We start from the raw sequence: 18,601 nt of genomic DNA, 5'->3' as shown, positions 1-18,601 counted from the left end.
TTTAAAAGTAGGTTTAATTAAACACGCAATAATTTGTAAGACCACCACCTGTCTGTCAGTTTGTAATACTGTGGTATGTTGAGTGTTATTATGATGCTGGAAGTTATGCCACAGTATTTCAAATACCAGCAGGATCATTCAGGATGGAGAGGTTGCCATGGCATTTCCAGACTAAGAATGACTTGGAAGAAAGATCTGGTGATTTACTTCCAAAAATTAGTCAATGAAAACCCAATGGTTACAACAGAATATTATCCAATATAGTGCTGGAGGATAAGCCCCTTTATTGGAAGGGACTAAAAATAAACAGTGGCTGCAAACACAATCTTGACAATGGTGCAGGGACAGGTAATATTTCATTCTGTTGTACATGGGGTCACCATGAGTCTGAGCTGACTTGATGGCAACCAACAACAACAATTTTAAGATAATTCTAGGCTATAATTTACTTTATAGTTTGGTTTCCAAAATGTCCCTTCACTATAATTTTATTTTCCTAAAACAATGATAGAAAAGAGACAGAGAAAAGACTCCATGGCTTTTTGCTTTGTTTTCCCACAGGAACTTCCAAACCAGATACAGTTGATTCATTGAGTTGTTGAACAACATCTATTAAGTATCATTGAATAACTTTGGTGCGCAGGTTAGGACAGTGTAAGAAGTTAACCAAGAGTGTGGTTTTAGAATAGTTCTGTTGTTGTTGTTGCTGTTAGGTGCTGTCGAGTCAGTTCCAACTCATACCAACCCTATGTACAACAGAAGGAAACACCGCCCGGTTCTGAGCCATCTGATCCCTCCTGATAACATGTCCTAAGTATGCGAGATGACGTTTCGCCATCCTAGCTTTTAACAAGCATTATAGCTGTACTTCTCCAAACAGATTTGTTTGTTCTTCTGGCAGCCCATGGTATACTCAATATTCTTTGCCAACACCATAATTCAAAGGCATCAATTCTTCTTTCGTCTTCCTTATTTATTGACCATCTTTCCCATGCATATGCAGTGATTGAAAACACCATGGTTTGGGTCAGTTTCACCTTTGTCCTTAGAGTGACATCTTTGCTTTTTAACACTTTAACGAGATCTCGTGCAGCAGATTTGCCCAATGCAAAGTGTTGTTTGATTTCTTGACTGTTGCTTCCCTGAGCATTGATTGCAGACCCAAGTAAAATGAAATCCATTACAACTTCAATAATTTCTCCATTTATCATGATGCTGCTTATTGCTCCAGTTGTGAAAATTTTGATTTTCTTTATGTCGAGGCCACGAAGGCTGATTTTAAACCATGCAGTATCACCTTGTTCTGTTGCAATGACTGCCACTTGGTCTAAGTACAGGTTCTTCATTAGCATGCAATTTGGTGTTCTGCAATTCCCATTCTTCATAATGTTTTCCATAATTTGTTATGATCTACACCATCAAATGCCTTTGCGTACTCAATGTAACACAGGTAAATATCTTTCTGGTATTCTCTGCTTTCAGCCAAGATCCATGTGACATCAGCAGTAATATCCCTCGTTCCCAGTCCTCTTCCGAATACAGTTTGAATTTCTGGCAATTCCCTGTTGATGTACTGCTCCAACTACTTTTGAATGACCTTCAGCAAAATTTTGCTTGTGTGTGATATTAATGATTTGTTAAATAATTTCTGCATTTGGTTGGATCACTTTTCTTTGGAATGGGTAGAAATATGGATCTCTTCCAGATGGTTGGCCAGGTAGCTGTCTTTCAAATTTCTTGGCATAGATGAGTGAGCACTTCCAGCCCTGCATTCATTTGTTGAAACATCTCAATTAGTATTTCATCAATTCCTCGTGCCTTGCCTTTTGCCAATGCTTTCAGTGCAGCTTGGATCTCTTCCTTCAGCACCATCAGTTCATGATCATATTCTACCTCCTGAAATGGTTGAATGTCGACCAATTCTCTTTGGTGCAGTGACTCTGTGTATTCCTTCCATCTTCTTTTGACACTTCCTGAATCATTCAGTATTTTCCCCATAGAATCCTTCAATATTGCACCTTGAGGCTTGATTTTTTTCCTCAGCTCTTACATCTTGAGAAATGCCCAGTGTGTTCTTTTTTGGTTTTCTATCTCCAGGTCTTTGCACATTACGTTATAATACTTTACTTTGTCTTCTCAATACACCCTTTGAAATCTTCTGTTCAGCATTTTTACTTTGTCATTACTTCCTTTTGCTTTAACTACTCCACATTCAGGAGCAGTTTTCAGAGTCTCTTCTGACATCCATTTAGGTCTTTTCTTTCTTTCCTGTCTTTTTAGTGACCTCTTGCTTTCTTCATGTCTGATGTCCTTAATGTCATTGCACAACTTGCCTGGTCTTCGGTCATTAGTGTTCAACATGATGAATCTATTCTCGAGATGGTCTCTAAATTCAGGTGGGAAATATGGTAGGTTGCATTTTGGCTCCCATGTACTTTTTCTGATTTTCTTCAACTTCAACTTGAACTTACTCATGAACAATTAATAGACTGTTCTGACTGATGATATTGAGCTTTTCCATCATTCTTTCCACTGATGTAGTTGATTTGATTCCTGTGTATTCCGTCTTGTGAGGTCCATGTGTATAGTTGCCATTTATGCTGTTGAAGAAAGGTATTTGCAGTGAAGAAGTTACTGGTCTTGCAAAATTCTGTCATGCGATCTCCATCATCATTTCTATCACCAAGGCCGTATTTTCCAAATACCAAACCTTTTTTTTTTTTTCCCCATCTGTCACATTCCAATCTCCAATAATTTTCAGTGCATCTTGATTGCATTTTTAACAATTTCAGACTGTAAAAAAGTTAGTAAAAATCTTCAATTTCTTCATCTTTGGATTCAGGGGTTAGTGTGTAAATTTGAATAATAGTTGTATTAACTGGTCTTCCCTGTAGGTATATGGATATTATCCTATTTTTTAACAGCATTATACTTCAGGATAGATCTTGAAATATTCTTTTTTTGACTGTGAATATAACACCATTCTTCTTCAATTTGTCATTCCTGGCATAGTAGACCAGATGACTGTCAATTCAAAATGGCTGATACCAGTCCATTTCAGCTCACTAATGCCTAAGATATCGATGTTTACGTGTTCCATTTCATCTTTGACCACTTCCAATTTTCCTAGATTTCTACTTCATACATTCCATGTTTCTGTTATTAATGGATATTTGCAGCTGTTTCTTCTCATTTTGAGCTGTGCCATGTCAGCAAATGAAGGTCCGGAAAGTTAGACTCCATCTGTGTCGTTTATGTCAACTCCGCTTTGAGGAGACAGCTCCACTCATCTCATATTTTAAGTGCCTTCCAACCTGAGGGGCTCATCTTCTGGCACTATAACAACATTATGCTGCTATTTATAAGGTTGGAAACCCTGGTGGTATACTGGTTAAGAACTAGGCTGCTAACCAAAAGGCTGGCAGTTCAAATCCACCAGGCGCTCCTTGGAAACTCTATGGGGCAGTTCTACTCTGTCCTGTAGGGTCGTTATGAGTTGGAATTGACTTGACGGCAATGGGTTTGGTTTTTGGGTTTTGGTATTCATAAGGTTTTCACTGCTTAATTTTTTTCAGGAGCAGAAACCCAGGTCCTTCTTCCTTAGCCTAGAAGCCCCACTGAAACCTGTCCACCATGGGTGACCCTGCTAGTACTTGAATACTGCCGGCATAGCTTCCAGCGTCACAGCAACACACAATTGTCAGTTTGTCACACTGTGGGGGTTTGCATGTTACTGTGATGCTGCCGCCACACATCTGTCAGAATAGGTCTGGACTCAGCCATATCACCTGAGAGTTCTGGAACATAAATTGAGCTGTAGAGTTTATCCTGATTTTTTTTTTTCAAGAAATTTAAGTTTTTGTTTCCTGCATCTGTCAATCACCGGTTATGGACTATCCGAGCAGGGAAAAGGGTGGGTGGGTTAAAGGAGGAAGTTCAAGGCATCTCCTAGTGGCTTGAGTCACTCAAAGGCAATCCTCCTAAGGAGATGTTAGCTCTTAGTGGTAACACCTAAAGCTTTTGGAGGATGAGCTTCCTGAACTGGTAAATGGACTCTGCCATAGCTGGGCTGAGTATCAACAGAGTCTGAAATGAATTTTTTTGCTTCTCTGACTCACAAGTGTCTGATCAACTCAGTGTAGTTCTTTGGCCTCTTATTTTATGTTAATGTATTATGGCCATTAGTCAACAATGCCAGGTATATTACAGTTTCTCAATGAATTTTGAATTGAAGAAAATATTGTAAGACATATCAAGAAATGCCATCCCCAATTAATGAGCTAAATAAAGAGAAATAAAATAATTTCTTTGAAGGCTTAGAGCAGGAACTCTTTTTCTGTGATTCAGGAACAAATAGACAGTCTCTAGAAAATATGTGAGCCCTCTGATCTGCTTGTCCATATGCATACATATTTTTCTAGACATAGATTACATTCTTAAATGAGTTTGAAAAATTTTATGACTATATTAGCATAATCCCACCCTATTGGGAAAGCAGTCTATCTGTGGCCTTCCAACACTTACCTGGACCACCTAATCAGATTCTTGGGGACAGAACATTCTCTCATAATGGAAGCTCTCACTGTTCTAGTTTTGTCTTTCCATTTATCAGGAAATTTACTCTCTATTCTGATTACACAGTAAACTTTCTTTGTACTGCTTATTGCTTAAGCATGTGTGCATTATGATATATGGCCAACTCTGCACTATTTTAGTCTCTTCTTGTTAGGGTGGAGAATAAGGTCCTTCACCTGCAGCATGGAAGAGGGATGTATGCACACTATCAGCTCTGCAAGGGCTGTGAAGAAGACCTTCTGACCATGGGGGACCAACAACCACATACGAAACTGATTGCTATCTGTCTCTTCTCTATGTGAGTAAAGTGTTATTCCAGCCAGTACCTATGTCTTTCTTAGTGACCTCAGACCTTGACTGGATACATCTGTTATGAAGTCATGGCCCCTCTCTCTGCCTAAGTTAATTGTGACTAATATTCATCTACAAGTGTAAGGGGATATAATTGAACTAATTGTAAAATAACTTGACTTCCTGTACCTCATTTTAACCCCCTGTCCATAATGTTATAATTGAACAGTGTTATAGTAGTTCAGGATTTAAATTATGATTTGAATCCTGGTTTGTTATTATTTTCTCATGAATTTAGAATTATTCTTTTGCTGAGATCTTTACTTTTGGCTATATAAATTATCCATGATGTTATAACTGTATATTAGAAATATTAAGCTAGAGGAACAGAGTGGAAAGCCACCATCATTTAAAGTTTCCCCAGTTATTGTCTAAAATTATCACATTGTTTATATATAATATTTAAGTACTTTGTTTACTTAAGATGAATTACCAGCTTAAGACAGTATAATATAGGAATTAAAAGTAAATTATTTAACTTCTTTGGGTCTGTACCTTCATCTGTAAAATTGTAATAACTATAGTAATTTTTCCCACATGCTTCTTCTGAAGTTTAAAAGAGTTAACACCTCTAAAGTATTTCACATAGAGCCTAGCACAGAGGAGTACTCAATAATTATTAGCTATTATTTATTATGGAAACCCTGGTGGCATAGTGGTTAAGTGCTATGGCAGCTAACCAAAGGGTCGGCAGTTCAAATCTGTCAGGCGCTCCTTGGAAACTCTATGATGCACTTCTACTCTGTCCTATTGAGTTGCTATGAGTAGAAATCGACTCAGCAGCAATGGGTTTGGTTTTTGGTTTACAGACTCTCAATAAATACTCTTATGATGATTTTATTTAAAGAAAAATTATGAAAATACAGCAGTTTGAGGATGGGAGATCATTAAAATCAACCGTCTTAATTTGTAAGATTACCTAAAAAACATTGGAAGATGAGGAGGATCTCAGCAATGTGGTATTTTGCACTTATCCACTCAGAGCAAAGAATGTATTTCTGAAAGATATTCGTTAGCATCATCATGCTCATTTAATTATCAGCTATCAGAAATAACAGCTGCGTACATGGTAACTTGAGACACTGGAGCAGGCCATCATTACTAGTGATAAAACTCATTGTAAATAGTGATTTTACATGTGGATACTAATTAGAAAGGTGCTTGGTCACCTTCCAACAATTAGAGTTAAATATTCTGAACATTGAACAATTGTATTCTTCAAATGATATCTGAATTATTTGATTGTAATTGCATTTCTCACTTATTAAAGGCAATTAATTTCTTTTCTGATGTAATTTTGGTTAGCCTGGGTTCGCTTAGAATACTGCAAAAAGAAAAAAGAAAACAAAAAGTTAACAAGAAAACTGATTCAATGTAAAAAAATGAAAAAAATAATTCCTCAGACTTAATGAAAAATAAAGATGAGGGGTCTGTAGAAATATAGGTTTAAAATATGAACCCAAGATTGCTTTTGCAGAAGGCTACTTATCACATCAGGAGTGATTACACTAATCTTCTTGTTGCTAAAGGAGAAGCATCTAAAAAATACACATTTTTTGAGTTTTTGAGTACTATTGCAAGTATAATGTCATTAAAATATGCAAATGTAATTAATTATAGCGATAAATTTTAAGGTCTTTATACTTTTATTTGTTTTAATATTACTCTTTCTGATGAAATGATAAGTACATCTAGCTGGGGTTTTAAAAGAGGGTAGTTTCTTTATCACATTTTACCTAAATAAATGATATTTCTGAAGGTTAACTTCTCATGACTGTAAATGATTATGCTATGAAATTTATTTGTATTAAATTTTTTTTTTACCAAACTGTATAGCAATCAATATAAATTTTCAGTACTGTATGTATGCTATTTTCTGTCTCTAGATTTCAACTCCCTTGCCTGTAAAATGTTAAGATTATTATTATTGGAGTTTCTACATGTAAGAAGCTTGATATTATTCTTGCCCCAGGATAAATGCTTATGAAGTATTTAAAAAATGTATGTCATTATTTCTGTTCCAATTATTACCGTTGATTATTATTTTGAAGATATCACTAATGTTTGAATTAAATATGCATGCAGAAAAAAAATATATTATCAAAATTCTTAAGGATACGTCTTGCTTTTATTTCCTAGATAAGGTTGTTTCCTCCCCCGCCTTTGCCTGCAATGCTTTATAATCAAGCTGTTGTTGTTGGGTACTATTGAGCTGACACCAACTCAGTACATGCTCAGCTCAGTACATACTTTGGACATGTTGTCAGGAGGGATCACTCCCTGGAGAGGGGCCTTGTGATTGGCAAAGTACAGGATCAGCAGAAAAGAGGAAGACCCTCAATGAGGTGGATTGATTGGCACAGTGGCTGCAACAATGAGCTCAAGCATAACAACGGTTGTAAGGATGGAGCAGGACAGGGCAGTGTTTCGTTCTGTTGTGCATAGGGTCGCTATGGGTCGGAACCAACTCGACGGCACCTAACAACAACAACAACATAGGACCCCATGTAATAGAGTAGAACTGCCCCATAGAGTTTTCTTAGCTGTAATCTTTTAGGAATCAGATTGCCAGGTCTTTCTCCAGAGGAGCCGCTGGTTGGGTTAGAATCACTAATCTTTTGTTTAGCAGCTGAGCATTTAACCGTTGTACCACCAGGGCTATTTTTTTAAGCATATATATCTTTTTATCTTCAGTTGTATAATATTTTGCTTAAATGATTATAATATCTAGTTAGAGTTAGCTAAGAGTTTGGAAAAAATTCAATATATCTCATACATGACCTGTAAATAAAGAGCAGATTGTTAAATATTGTAAAGAGTTGATAATATCCTACATGGAGCTTTGAGAAAAATATACTGCAGAACTCCAGTATCAGTAAAAAAATTGAAGAATTGTGCAATAGTTGGAACAAATAATGACTTCTTAGTCTATGGTGATTGAAATTGTCTTGTGCTTATAAATATTGATTTAAGTCAAATAAACACTGACTTAGTAAAATACTTGCTGTCCCTCCTAATATTCATTCATATTCTACTTATACCCAAGCCCAGTGCCATGGAGTTGATTCCGACTCATTCTATTTATAGACATATGTAATTCTTTAAACAAAATTCCCACTATTCTAGTAACATTCACTGAATTTAGAGCTTGTACCTTAGAATATTTCCTTTATTTACAACTAGCATAAGGAAATATTTATCCTGATGTTTGAGTCTAACCTGATTACCCACCCCTCCTCAAGTCTCGCACACAGCTCCATGATATTACTTGTCACACTGATTCCTCACCTGGAAAAATATGAATTGTCTCCCCCTTCTTAGTAAATCTAACTTCATCACAAGGTGTTCTTCAAAAACTCAATAGTCCACTTACTCTCCATTGCAATAAATGAGCACTTCCTAAGCTCTAGACAGGGTGTCAGGTGATTTATATTCATATGTATTACATAATAAATCCATTTTAAATTTTTTTTTAATTATTATGAAATTAAATTGTAGCTTTCCTTGAACTCACGGTTAACCTATGTGATACCTTCTTCAAGAAAAAGAAGTGGTTATTCTTAAATACTTAATGTTTAACATTAAATTGCTGCCTGATGTGTAATAAACAAAGAGTCTTTGAAGGTATGTTCCTGTCTGGCATTCTGGTCTACTTATAAACAAATCTCATTACCTTAGTGTAAATTCCTCCTAGTTCTACTTGTTTTAGACTGATGGGCCTTTGTATGGAGAAACTAAATCAATAATAGGAAGCCTGATTCAATCTTTGTTTTTCTTGCCACATCGGTAATTTTTAAATATATACTCAATCTACATTCCCTTTTCATCCCAAGTTGTGTTTGCTTGCCTGTTAATAACATAATTCAGTACAATGAAGATATTTGTTTGGAATTGTGATGATTTTTCCTTGATGAAATCTCGTATCAACAGTTTGGACATAATAACATTTTAGAGTACTGTGGGTTTATATTTAGCTATTACTTACTTAATTTTCCTGAGTGAAATAGCATGGTCAAAGAAGAGATATCATTTAGTCATTCAGATTGGATCAATTTCTTATAGTGGCAACTGCCATAGTATTTCAATATTATTGAACATCATATATTATATTAAAGCTATTCAGTATTTGATTTTCTAAAAATTTGATGATTGATATTGAAGAAAACTTTATTTTTTAAATTTTTATTCTGCTTTAAGTGAAAGTTTACAGATCAAGCCCAACTCTCATACAAAAATTTATAAACACCTTGCTATATACTCCTAATTTCTCTCCCCTGAATGAGACAGCAGACTCTGCCAGCTTCTGACCCTCTCTACCCTCTCATCTCCCCTTCAGACCGGAGATGCCAACATAGTCTCATGTGTCTACTCGATCCAAGAAGCTCATTCTTCACCAGTATCATTGTCTATCCCATGGGCTAGTCCAATCACTGTCTGAACAGTCAGCTTTAGGAATGGTTCCTGTCTTGGGCTAACAGAAGGTCTGGGGACCATGACCTCCGAGGTCATTCTAGTCTCAGTCAAACCATTAAGTCTGGTCTTTTTACAAGAATTTGGGGTCTGCATTCCACTGCTCTCCTGCACCCTCAAGGGTTCTTTGTTGTGTTCCCTGTCAGGGCAGTAATTGGTTGTAGCTGGGCACCGTCTAGTTCTTCTGGTCTCAGGATGATGTAGTCCCTGATTTAAGTGGTCCTTTCTGTCACTTGGGCTCATAATTACCCTGTGTCTTTGGTGCTCTTCATTCTCCTTTGCTCCAGGTGGGTTGAGACTCATTGATGCATCTTAAATGGCCGCTTGCTAGTGTTTAAGATTCCAGACGCCATTCTCTGAAGTGGGATGCGGAATGTTTTCTTAATAGATTTTATTATGCCAATTGACTTAGCTGTCCCCTGAAACCATGGCCCTGAAACCCCTGCCCCTGCTATGCTAGCCTTTGAAGCTTTCAGTTTATTCAGGAAAATTCTTTGCTTTTTGTTTAGTCCAGTTGTGCTGACCTCTTCTGTATTGTTTGTTGTCTTTCCCTGCACCTAAAATAGTTTTTATCTTCTATCTAATTAGTGAAAACCCCTCTCCCTCCTTCAATCCCTCCCCCATCTAGTAACCATCAAAGAATATTTTCTTCTCTGTTTAAACTTTCTCAAGTTCTTATAGTAGTGGTCTTATACAATATTTGTCCTTTTGCAAGTGACTAATTTCACTCAGCATAATGCTTTCCAGATTCTTCCATGTGATGAAATGATTGACAGATTCATCACTGTTCTTTACCAATGCATAATATTCCATTGTGTGAATATACCATAATTTATTTATCCATTCATTTGTTGATGGGCACCTTGGTTGCTTCCAACTTCTTGCTATTGTAAACAGTGCTGCAATGAACGTGGGTGTGCATGTATCTCTTTGTGTAAAGACTCTTATTTCTCTAGGATATATTCCAGTAGTGGGATTACCAGATCCTGTGGTACTTCTATGCCTAGCATTTTTAAGGAAGTGCCAAATTGATTTCCAAAGTGGTTGTACCATTTTACATTCCCACCAGCAGTGTATAACTGTTCTAGTCTCTCCACAACCTCTCCAACATTGATTATTTTGTTTTTTCAATTAATGTCACCCTTGTTGGAGTGAGATGGAATCTCATCGTAGTTTTGATTTGCGTTTCTGTAATGATAGTGAGCATTTCCTCATGTATCTGTTGACCACCTGAATGTCTTCTTTAGTGAAGTGCCTGATCACATCCCTTGCCAATTTTTTAGTTGGGTTATTTGTCTTTTTGTAGTTGAGTTTTTGCAGTATTATTTAGATTTTAGAGATCAGACCCTGACTAGAAATGTCATAGCTAAAAACTTTTCCCAATATGTAGGTAATATTTTAACTCTTTTGGTGAAGTTTTTAGATGAGCATAGGTGTTTGATTTTTAGGAGCTCCCAGTTACCTAGTTTCTCTTCTATGTTGTTAGTAATGTTTTGCCTACTATTTATGACATGTATTAGGGCTCCTAAAGTTTCCCCTGTTTTTTCTTCCATGATCTTTATTGTTTTAGATTTTATATTTTGGTCTTTGATCCATTTTGAGTTTGTTTTTGTGCAAGGTGTGAGGTATGGGCCTTGTTTCAATTTTTTGCAGATGGATATCCAGTTATGCTAGCACCATTTGTTAAAAAGACTGTCTTTTCCCCATTTAACTGACTTTGGGCCTTTGTCAAATATCAGCTGCTCATATGGGGATGGATTTATGTTTGGATTCTCAATTCTGTTCCATTGGTCTATGTATCTATTGTTGCACCAGTACCAAGCTGTTCTGACTACTGTGGCAGTATAATAGGTTCTAAATTCAGGTAGAGTGAGGCCTCCCACTTTGTTCTTCTTTTTCAGTAATGCTTTGCTTATCAGGGGCCTCTTTCCCTTCCATATGAAGTTGGTGATTTGTTTCTCCACCTCACTAAAGAATGTTGTTGGAATTTTAATGGGAATTGCATTGTACCTATAGATGGCTTTTGGTAGAATAGACATTTTTATGATGTTAAGCCTTCCTATCCATGAGTAAGGTATGTTTTTTTTGCTTATGTAGGTCTCTTTTGGTTTCTTGCCGTACTGCCTTATAGTTTTCTTTGTATAGGTCTTTTACATCTCTGGTAAGATTTATGCCTAAGTATTTTATCTTCTTGGGGGCTCCTGTAAATGGTATTGATTTGGTTATTTCCTCTTTGATGTTCTTTTTGTTGGTGTAGAGGAATTCAACTGATTATTGTATGATTATCTTGAATCCTGATAGTCTGCTGAACACGTCTATTAGTTTCAGTAATTTTCTTTAGGATTCTTTAGGGTTTTCTGTGTATAAAATCATGTCATCTGCAAATAGAGACACTTTTACTTCTTCCTTGCCGATCTGGATTCCCTTTATTTCTTTATGTAGCCTAATTGCTCTGGCTAGGACCGCCAGCACAATGTTGAATAAATAGGGGTGAAAAAGGGCATCCTTGTCTGGTTCCTGATCTCAAGTGGAATGCTTTCAAGACACTCTCCTTTTAGGATGATGTTGGCTGTTGGCTTTGTATAAATTCCCTTTATTATGTTGAGGAATTTTCCCTCTATTCCTATTTTGCCGAGAGTTTTTGTTATGAATGAGTGTTGAACTTCGTCAAATGACTTTTCTGCATTGATTGATAAAATCATGTGTTTCTTGTCTTTTGTTTTATTTATATGATGGATTACATTGATTGTTTTTCTAACGTTGAACTATCCCAGTGTACCTGGTATGAAACCTACTTGGTCATTGTGAATTATTTTTTTGATATGTTGTTGAATTCTATTGGCTAGAATTTTGTTGAGGATTTTTGCATCTACATTCATGAGGGATATAGGTCTGTAAATGTCTCTTTTTGTAGTGTCTTTACTGGGTTTTGGTATCAGGGATGTGGTGGCTTCATAAAATCAGTTTGGGAGTATTCCGTCCTTTTCTTTGCTCTGAAATACCTTTAGTAGTAGTGGTGTTAATTCTTCTCTGAAAGTTTGGTGGAACTCTGTAGTGAAGCCGTCTGGGCCAGGGCTTTTTTGTTGTTGTTGGGAGTTTTTTGTTTTCCTTTTCAATTTCTTCTTTTGTTGTGGGTCTATTTAGTTGTTCTACCTCTGTTTGTGTTAGAGAAGGTAGCTAGTGTGTTTCTAGGAATTCATCTGTTTCTTCTAGGTTTTCAAATTTGTTAGAGTTCAATTTTTCATAATAACCTGATATGATTCCTTTAATTTCAGTTGGGTCTGTTGTAATGTCGCCCATCTCATTTCTTATTTGATTATTTGGTTCCTCTCCTGTTTTTCTTTGTCAGTTCAGTCAATGGTTTATCAATTTTGTTGATTTTTTCAAATAACCAGCTTTTGGTCTTGTTAACTCTTTCAATTGTTCTTCTGTTTTCTATTTCCTTTTGTTCTGCTCTAATTTTTATTATTTCCTTTCTTCTAGTGCCTGATGGTGTCTTTTGTTGCTCTCTTTGTATTTGTTCAAGTTGTAGGGATAATTCTTTAACTTTGGCCCTGTGTTCTTTTCATATGTATGCATTTATTGATACAAATTGACCCCTGAGCACTGCTTTCACTGTGTCCCAAAGGTTCTGATAGGGATTGTTTTCACTGTCGTTGGATTCTATGAATTTCTTTATTCCCTCCTAACCTTCTATAACCCAGTCTTTTTTGAGCAGGGTAGTGTTCAGTTTCCAAGTGTTTGATTTTTTTCCCTGCTTTTTCTGTTGTTGATTTCTACTTTTATGGCCATATGGTCAGAGAAGATGCTTTGTAACATTTTGATGTTTTAGAATCTCCTAAGGCTTGCTCTTGACCTAATATGTGGTCTATTCTAGAGAATGTTCCATGTGCACTAGAAAAGAAAGTACACTTGGCTGCTGGTGGGTGGAGTGTTCTGTGTATGTCTGTAAGTTCCAGTTAGTTGATTATGGCATTTAGATCTTCCGTGTCTTTATCAAGTTTCTTTCTCATATCCTGTCCTTCACTGAAAGTGGCATGTTGAAGTCTCCTACTATAATTGTGAAGCTGTCTATCTCACTTTTCAATGCTGTAAGAGTTTTTTTCATGTATCTTGCAGCCCTGTCACTGGGTGCATAAATATTTAATATGGTTATATACTCCTGGTATATTGCCCCTTTAATTAATATATAGTGCCTTTCCTTATCCTTTGTGGTGGATTTAACTTTGAAGTCTATTTTGTCAAAAATTAATATTGCCACTCCTGGTCTTTTTTGATTGTTGTTTGCTTAATGTCTTTTATTCCTTCCTTTGAGTTTTAATTTATTTGTGTCTCTAAGTCTAAGGTGTGTCTATTGTAGGCAGCATATAGAGAGACTGTTTTTTTTTTTTTTTTTAAATCCATTCTGCCGTTCTCTGTCTCTTTATCAGTGCATTTAGTCCATTAACATGCAGCATAAGTGTGGATAGTTATGAGTTTAATGGTGTCATTTTCATGTCATTTTTTGTGTGTTGTTGACAGTTTCTTTTTCCCACCTAATTTTTTGTGCTGAGTAGTTTATCTTTATACATTGTCTTTTCCTCTTATACATTGTTGTTGATTTTGTTTCTGCTGAGCCTCTATTTTTTTCTTGTATTTTATTTTGATGAGTAGGATAGTTAGTCTCCTTTGTGGTTACCTTGATAGTTACCCCTATTTTTCTAAGTTTAAACCGAACTTTTATTTCTTTATATTTTTTTGTCTACCTCTCCATGTGAAAAATCTATGACTACATTTCTTAAAAAAAAAAAAAACTTTATTATTTTAATGTGGTCTTTGTTTACATAATAACATTGCTTTTTCCCCATTTTGAGCCTTTTTTTTTTTTTATCTTGATTTATTTGTTGTGATTTCCCTGTCTGGGTTAACATCTGATTGCTCTGTCCTGTGTTCTAGTCTTGGGTTGATGCCTGGTATTATTGAATTTCCAACCGAAGAACTCCCTTTAGCATTTCTTGTAGTTTTGGTTTGGTTTTTTGAAATCCCTAAACTTCTGTTTATCTGGAAATATCCTAATTTCACCTTTAAATTTGAAAGACAGTTTTGCTGGAGATATGATTCTTGGCAGACAATTTTTATCCTTGAAAACTTTATGTAAGTCATCCCATTTCTTTCTTGCCTGCATGGTTTATGCCGAGTAGCCCAAGCTTATTTGTATTGACTCTCCTTTGCAGGTGACTTTTCCTTTATCCCTAGCTGCTCTTAAAATTCTCTCTTTATCTTTGGTAATGGCAAGTTTGATTATAATATGTCTTGATGACTTTCTTTTAAAATCTGCCTTATGTGGAGTTCAATGAGCATCTTGGATAGATATCTTCTCATCTTTCATGATATCAGGGAAGTTTTCTGCCAACAAATCTTTGACAATTCTCTCTGTATTTTCTGTTATCGCTCCCTGTTCTAGTACTCTAATCACTTCTAGGTTATTTCTCTTGATAAAGTCGCACATGATTTTTAAGTTTTCTTCATTTTTAAATTTCTTTTATCTGATTTTTCTTCAAATATATTGGTGCCAAGTGCCTTATCTTCAAGGGCCCCAATTTTACCTTCCAGTTGCTCTATTCTGCTCCTCTGACTTTCTATTGAGTTGTCTAATTCTGAAATTTTATTGTTAATCTTCTGAGTTTCTGATTGGTGTCTCTCTATGGATTCTTGCAGCTTATTAAATTTTTCGTTATGTTCTTGAAGAACCTTTTTAATTTCTTCAAATGCTTTACCTGTGTGTTCCTTGGCTTGTTCTGCATATTGCCAGATCTCCTTCCTTATATCTTGATGGTGGATATCTTGAAGAGTTCTGTATATTAATCTTTTGAATTCTGCATCCGGTAATTCCAGAAAGCCATCTTCATCCAGAAGATCCTTTGATTCTCTCTTTTGAGAGCTTGTTGAAGCGATCGTGGTCTGTTTCTTTATGTGGTTTGATATTGACTGTTGTCTCTGTGCCATCTATAAGTTATCATATTAGTTTATTTTATGTTCTTACTGTATCCTAGTTTCTCGCTTTGTTTTTCTTTTATATGCCCAAATGTTGCTTGAGTGAGCTAGCTGGAGTATTTTTGCCTTTGGGGCTCTGATGTCCTATCACCAGATGGCTAGAGCTGTTATCATGTATATGAGCTTATAAGTCTATTCATTTTCCTGTATGGATTCATCTCTGGAAGCTGCTCATTAAGTGTGTGGTACAGGCTCTGTCTACAGTCTTAGAGGGGCAGGGGTGTTTGATGTAGGTACTGGTATCTAGGTGCAGCAGGGGTCACACTCTGAACAAGGCATGGGGCTGAGAACCATTCCCTGAATGTCTCTAAGAGAAGTCTGTCCCTCTTCCCTAGAGCATGCAGGTGGGAGTGTTCTGCAGATGGACCATGGGCACCCAGTGTTCTTGGTTGTAAGAACTGGGAGGTACCAGTCATCCTTGGACCCCTGCTGCAGGGGCTGGGTGACCTGAGAGGATCCACCAGTCCTCAGGCCTCTGATGTGGGCAGGTGAGGACCCTGTTTAATCGGCAAAGCCATGTCAAATATCAAACACCCACCTCTCCACTGCACAGCTTAGACAGCCGCAGTCTGCCAACAAGGGTCTATTCTCCTAGAATAGGGCCACACAGGTCCATGCAGGGGCGAAAGGTATTCCATGTCCACAGACCATTTATGCCTAGACAGGAGCCACTTCTGTCCTGAGCTCCCCAGGTTAGTGGAGCTGGCAAATTATCTTTCCCCCTTGTTGTGAATTTATTCCTTCTCTAAATCTGGGAGCATGGCTCAGGGTGCTCAAATGGGCCTAACTAAAAAAAAAAAAAAAAATTTTTTTTTAACTCAAGCCCAGGGAAATCAACAGCCACTGAAGTCAGCTTGGGCGTGGGGGACACAGTAAAATATACACAAGTACTTAGCTTTTGCTGAGAGCCCCGTTCTTTGGTTCCAGAGGTGTGAGTAGGCTGTGCAGCTGGCTGCTTCTCCCTGAGAAAACCACGGCCGAATGCTACTGCCAGACCATTGCAGCCACTTTTGCGAATGGTACCTGAGGGATCTCAGCAATTCAGGTCCAGCAACTCTTCTCTGCTTCTGAACGGTCTCACTGTCTCCCTGCCACTTAGTCCATTTTCTAACTTTGAGGTTGATGTTCAGGGCTTCTAGCTTGTCACAAATATAATTGTTTCACTTGATTTTTCCTGTCTTTGTTGTAAGAGGGATGGCCAGAAGCATCTGGCTATTCTGCCATCTTGGCCTCTGAAAACTTTCTTAATTCAGTTTCAAATCATTTTTGACAGAAAGACTAATGTTTTAGCAACATAATTGTCAGTTTCTTTAAAAAGCAGGGCTCAAGTTTTCTGTTTTTCTGTGTATTTCCCTTTTTCCTTTTTATTGAATAGAAACAAATAGAGAATTTTTTTTTTCTTTATGGAAGCCATATATCTATTATTCAGCTCTCAAGAAATGTTATTCTTTTTCATATATATATATATATGTATGTTAGTCTTAGGAAACCATTTTTTGGACAACAAAATTAAGCCCTTTTGTAAAACTTTATATTTGTAACTTTCATGCCATTTTTCTTTGTGCTATTCTAAGACTCCACTGCTAGCTTGTTAGTTTGTTGTACTGTGGTGACTTTTGTGTTGTCATGATTCTGGAAACTATGCCACTAATATTTCAAATACCAGCAGGGTCACCCATGGTGGATAGATTTCAGTAGAGCTTCCACACTAAGACAGATTAGGAAGAAAGACCTTGCAATCTACTTCTGAAAGTTAGCCAACAAAAACACTACGGATCACAGCAGAATACTGCCAGATGAAGTACTAGGAAATGAGCTCCCTGTGTTGGAAGGCACTCTAAATACACAGTGGTTGGGACAATGAACTCAATCATACTGGCTATCATGAGGATAATGTAGGGCCAGGCAGTGTTTCATTTTTTTTTTTTTCCTAAGAAGCATAAATTATCTAAACTTAAGTTATTCTCATCACAATTCCTAACATTCATAACACTGTTATGATTTTCTAATTATCTTGTTAAAAGGACAACATAAAAATACACAATATACCCGTGATTAGTATTCCAAATAATTTATTAAACCATATCTCTATCTCAGCCACCACTTTTAAAAATTCTGAAATATTCTAAAGCAAAAAGATACCCTTTCTTTTCATCACCAATGCTATCTTAAATTTGTATAATCATATGCTCATCAATAATTCCATAGTTTTTAAAATGCCTATTAAATGTCTTAAAATATTTTAACAAAACAATTATTTTTTAATTAAAACAGTATCTGTCAATCATATCCATTCTACAATGTCCAGTTTATAGTACATTAAAAAATCATTCTTCACTTGTAAGCTCCACCAGGAAAGGTACAATAATCTTGGTTTTTGTTATAGCCCTCACACAACAACTGACAGAGAACTGGACACAAACTTTTCAGTATAAGAGAAGAAGGCACTTTCCTAGAAGATAAAGCATACCAGCCACACTTTGTGTACACAGAATGAATCTTGCCTTGATGGCAGGTTTCTCAACAAAGGTCAGTAAATACCTAGAATTCAGAATATGTCTGATAGGTCTGTTGTCCAGCTACCAAGAAAGAACAGTTTGCTTCAAGTCGATTCTGACTCATGGCAGCCCCATGTGTGTCAGAGTAGAACTTTGCTCCATAGCATTTTTAATGGCTGATTTTTCAGAAGTAGATCGCCAGACCCTTCTTTCAAGGCACCTCTAGGTATACTCAAACCTCCAACCTTTCAGTTAGCAGTTTGTAGTAGTTGAAGGATGAGCTGAAGTTAACAGATGTGACTTTGAAGGAAAAGGTTGTTTTATCTTTTCTAGGTCCTTTGAATTGCTATGTAAATTTTAGGACCCAATCATCCATTTCTACACAAATATGTGCTGTGATTGTGATTGAAATTACGTTGAATCTATAGACCAATTTTAGGAAGTCAGACATCTCAATAATATTGAGTGTTCTCTTCCATACCCAAGGTATAACTTCCATTTACTTAGGTCATGTTAAGTTTTTTTTCTGCAATGATTTGTAGTTTTTAGTGCACGAGTTGTACATAACTTCAGTAAAATGTATATCAGTGTCTTTCATACTATTGTATGAATGTAAGTAGTAATTTTTGATTAGTATAAAGAAATACAATTGATTTTACAAGCTTGCTAAACTC

Source organism: Loxodonta africana, chromosome 5, assembly GCF_030014295.1.
Source record: "Loxodonta africana isolate mLoxAfr1 chromosome 5, mLoxAfr1.hap2, whole genome shotgun sequence".
NCBI classification, from domain to species: domain Eukaryota; kingdom Metazoa; phylum Chordata; class Mammalia; order Proboscidea; family Elephantidae; genus Loxodonta; species Loxodonta africana.
The sequence above is the reverse complement of the archived record's forward strand: the minus strand, read 5'-3'. Positions refer to the sequence as shown.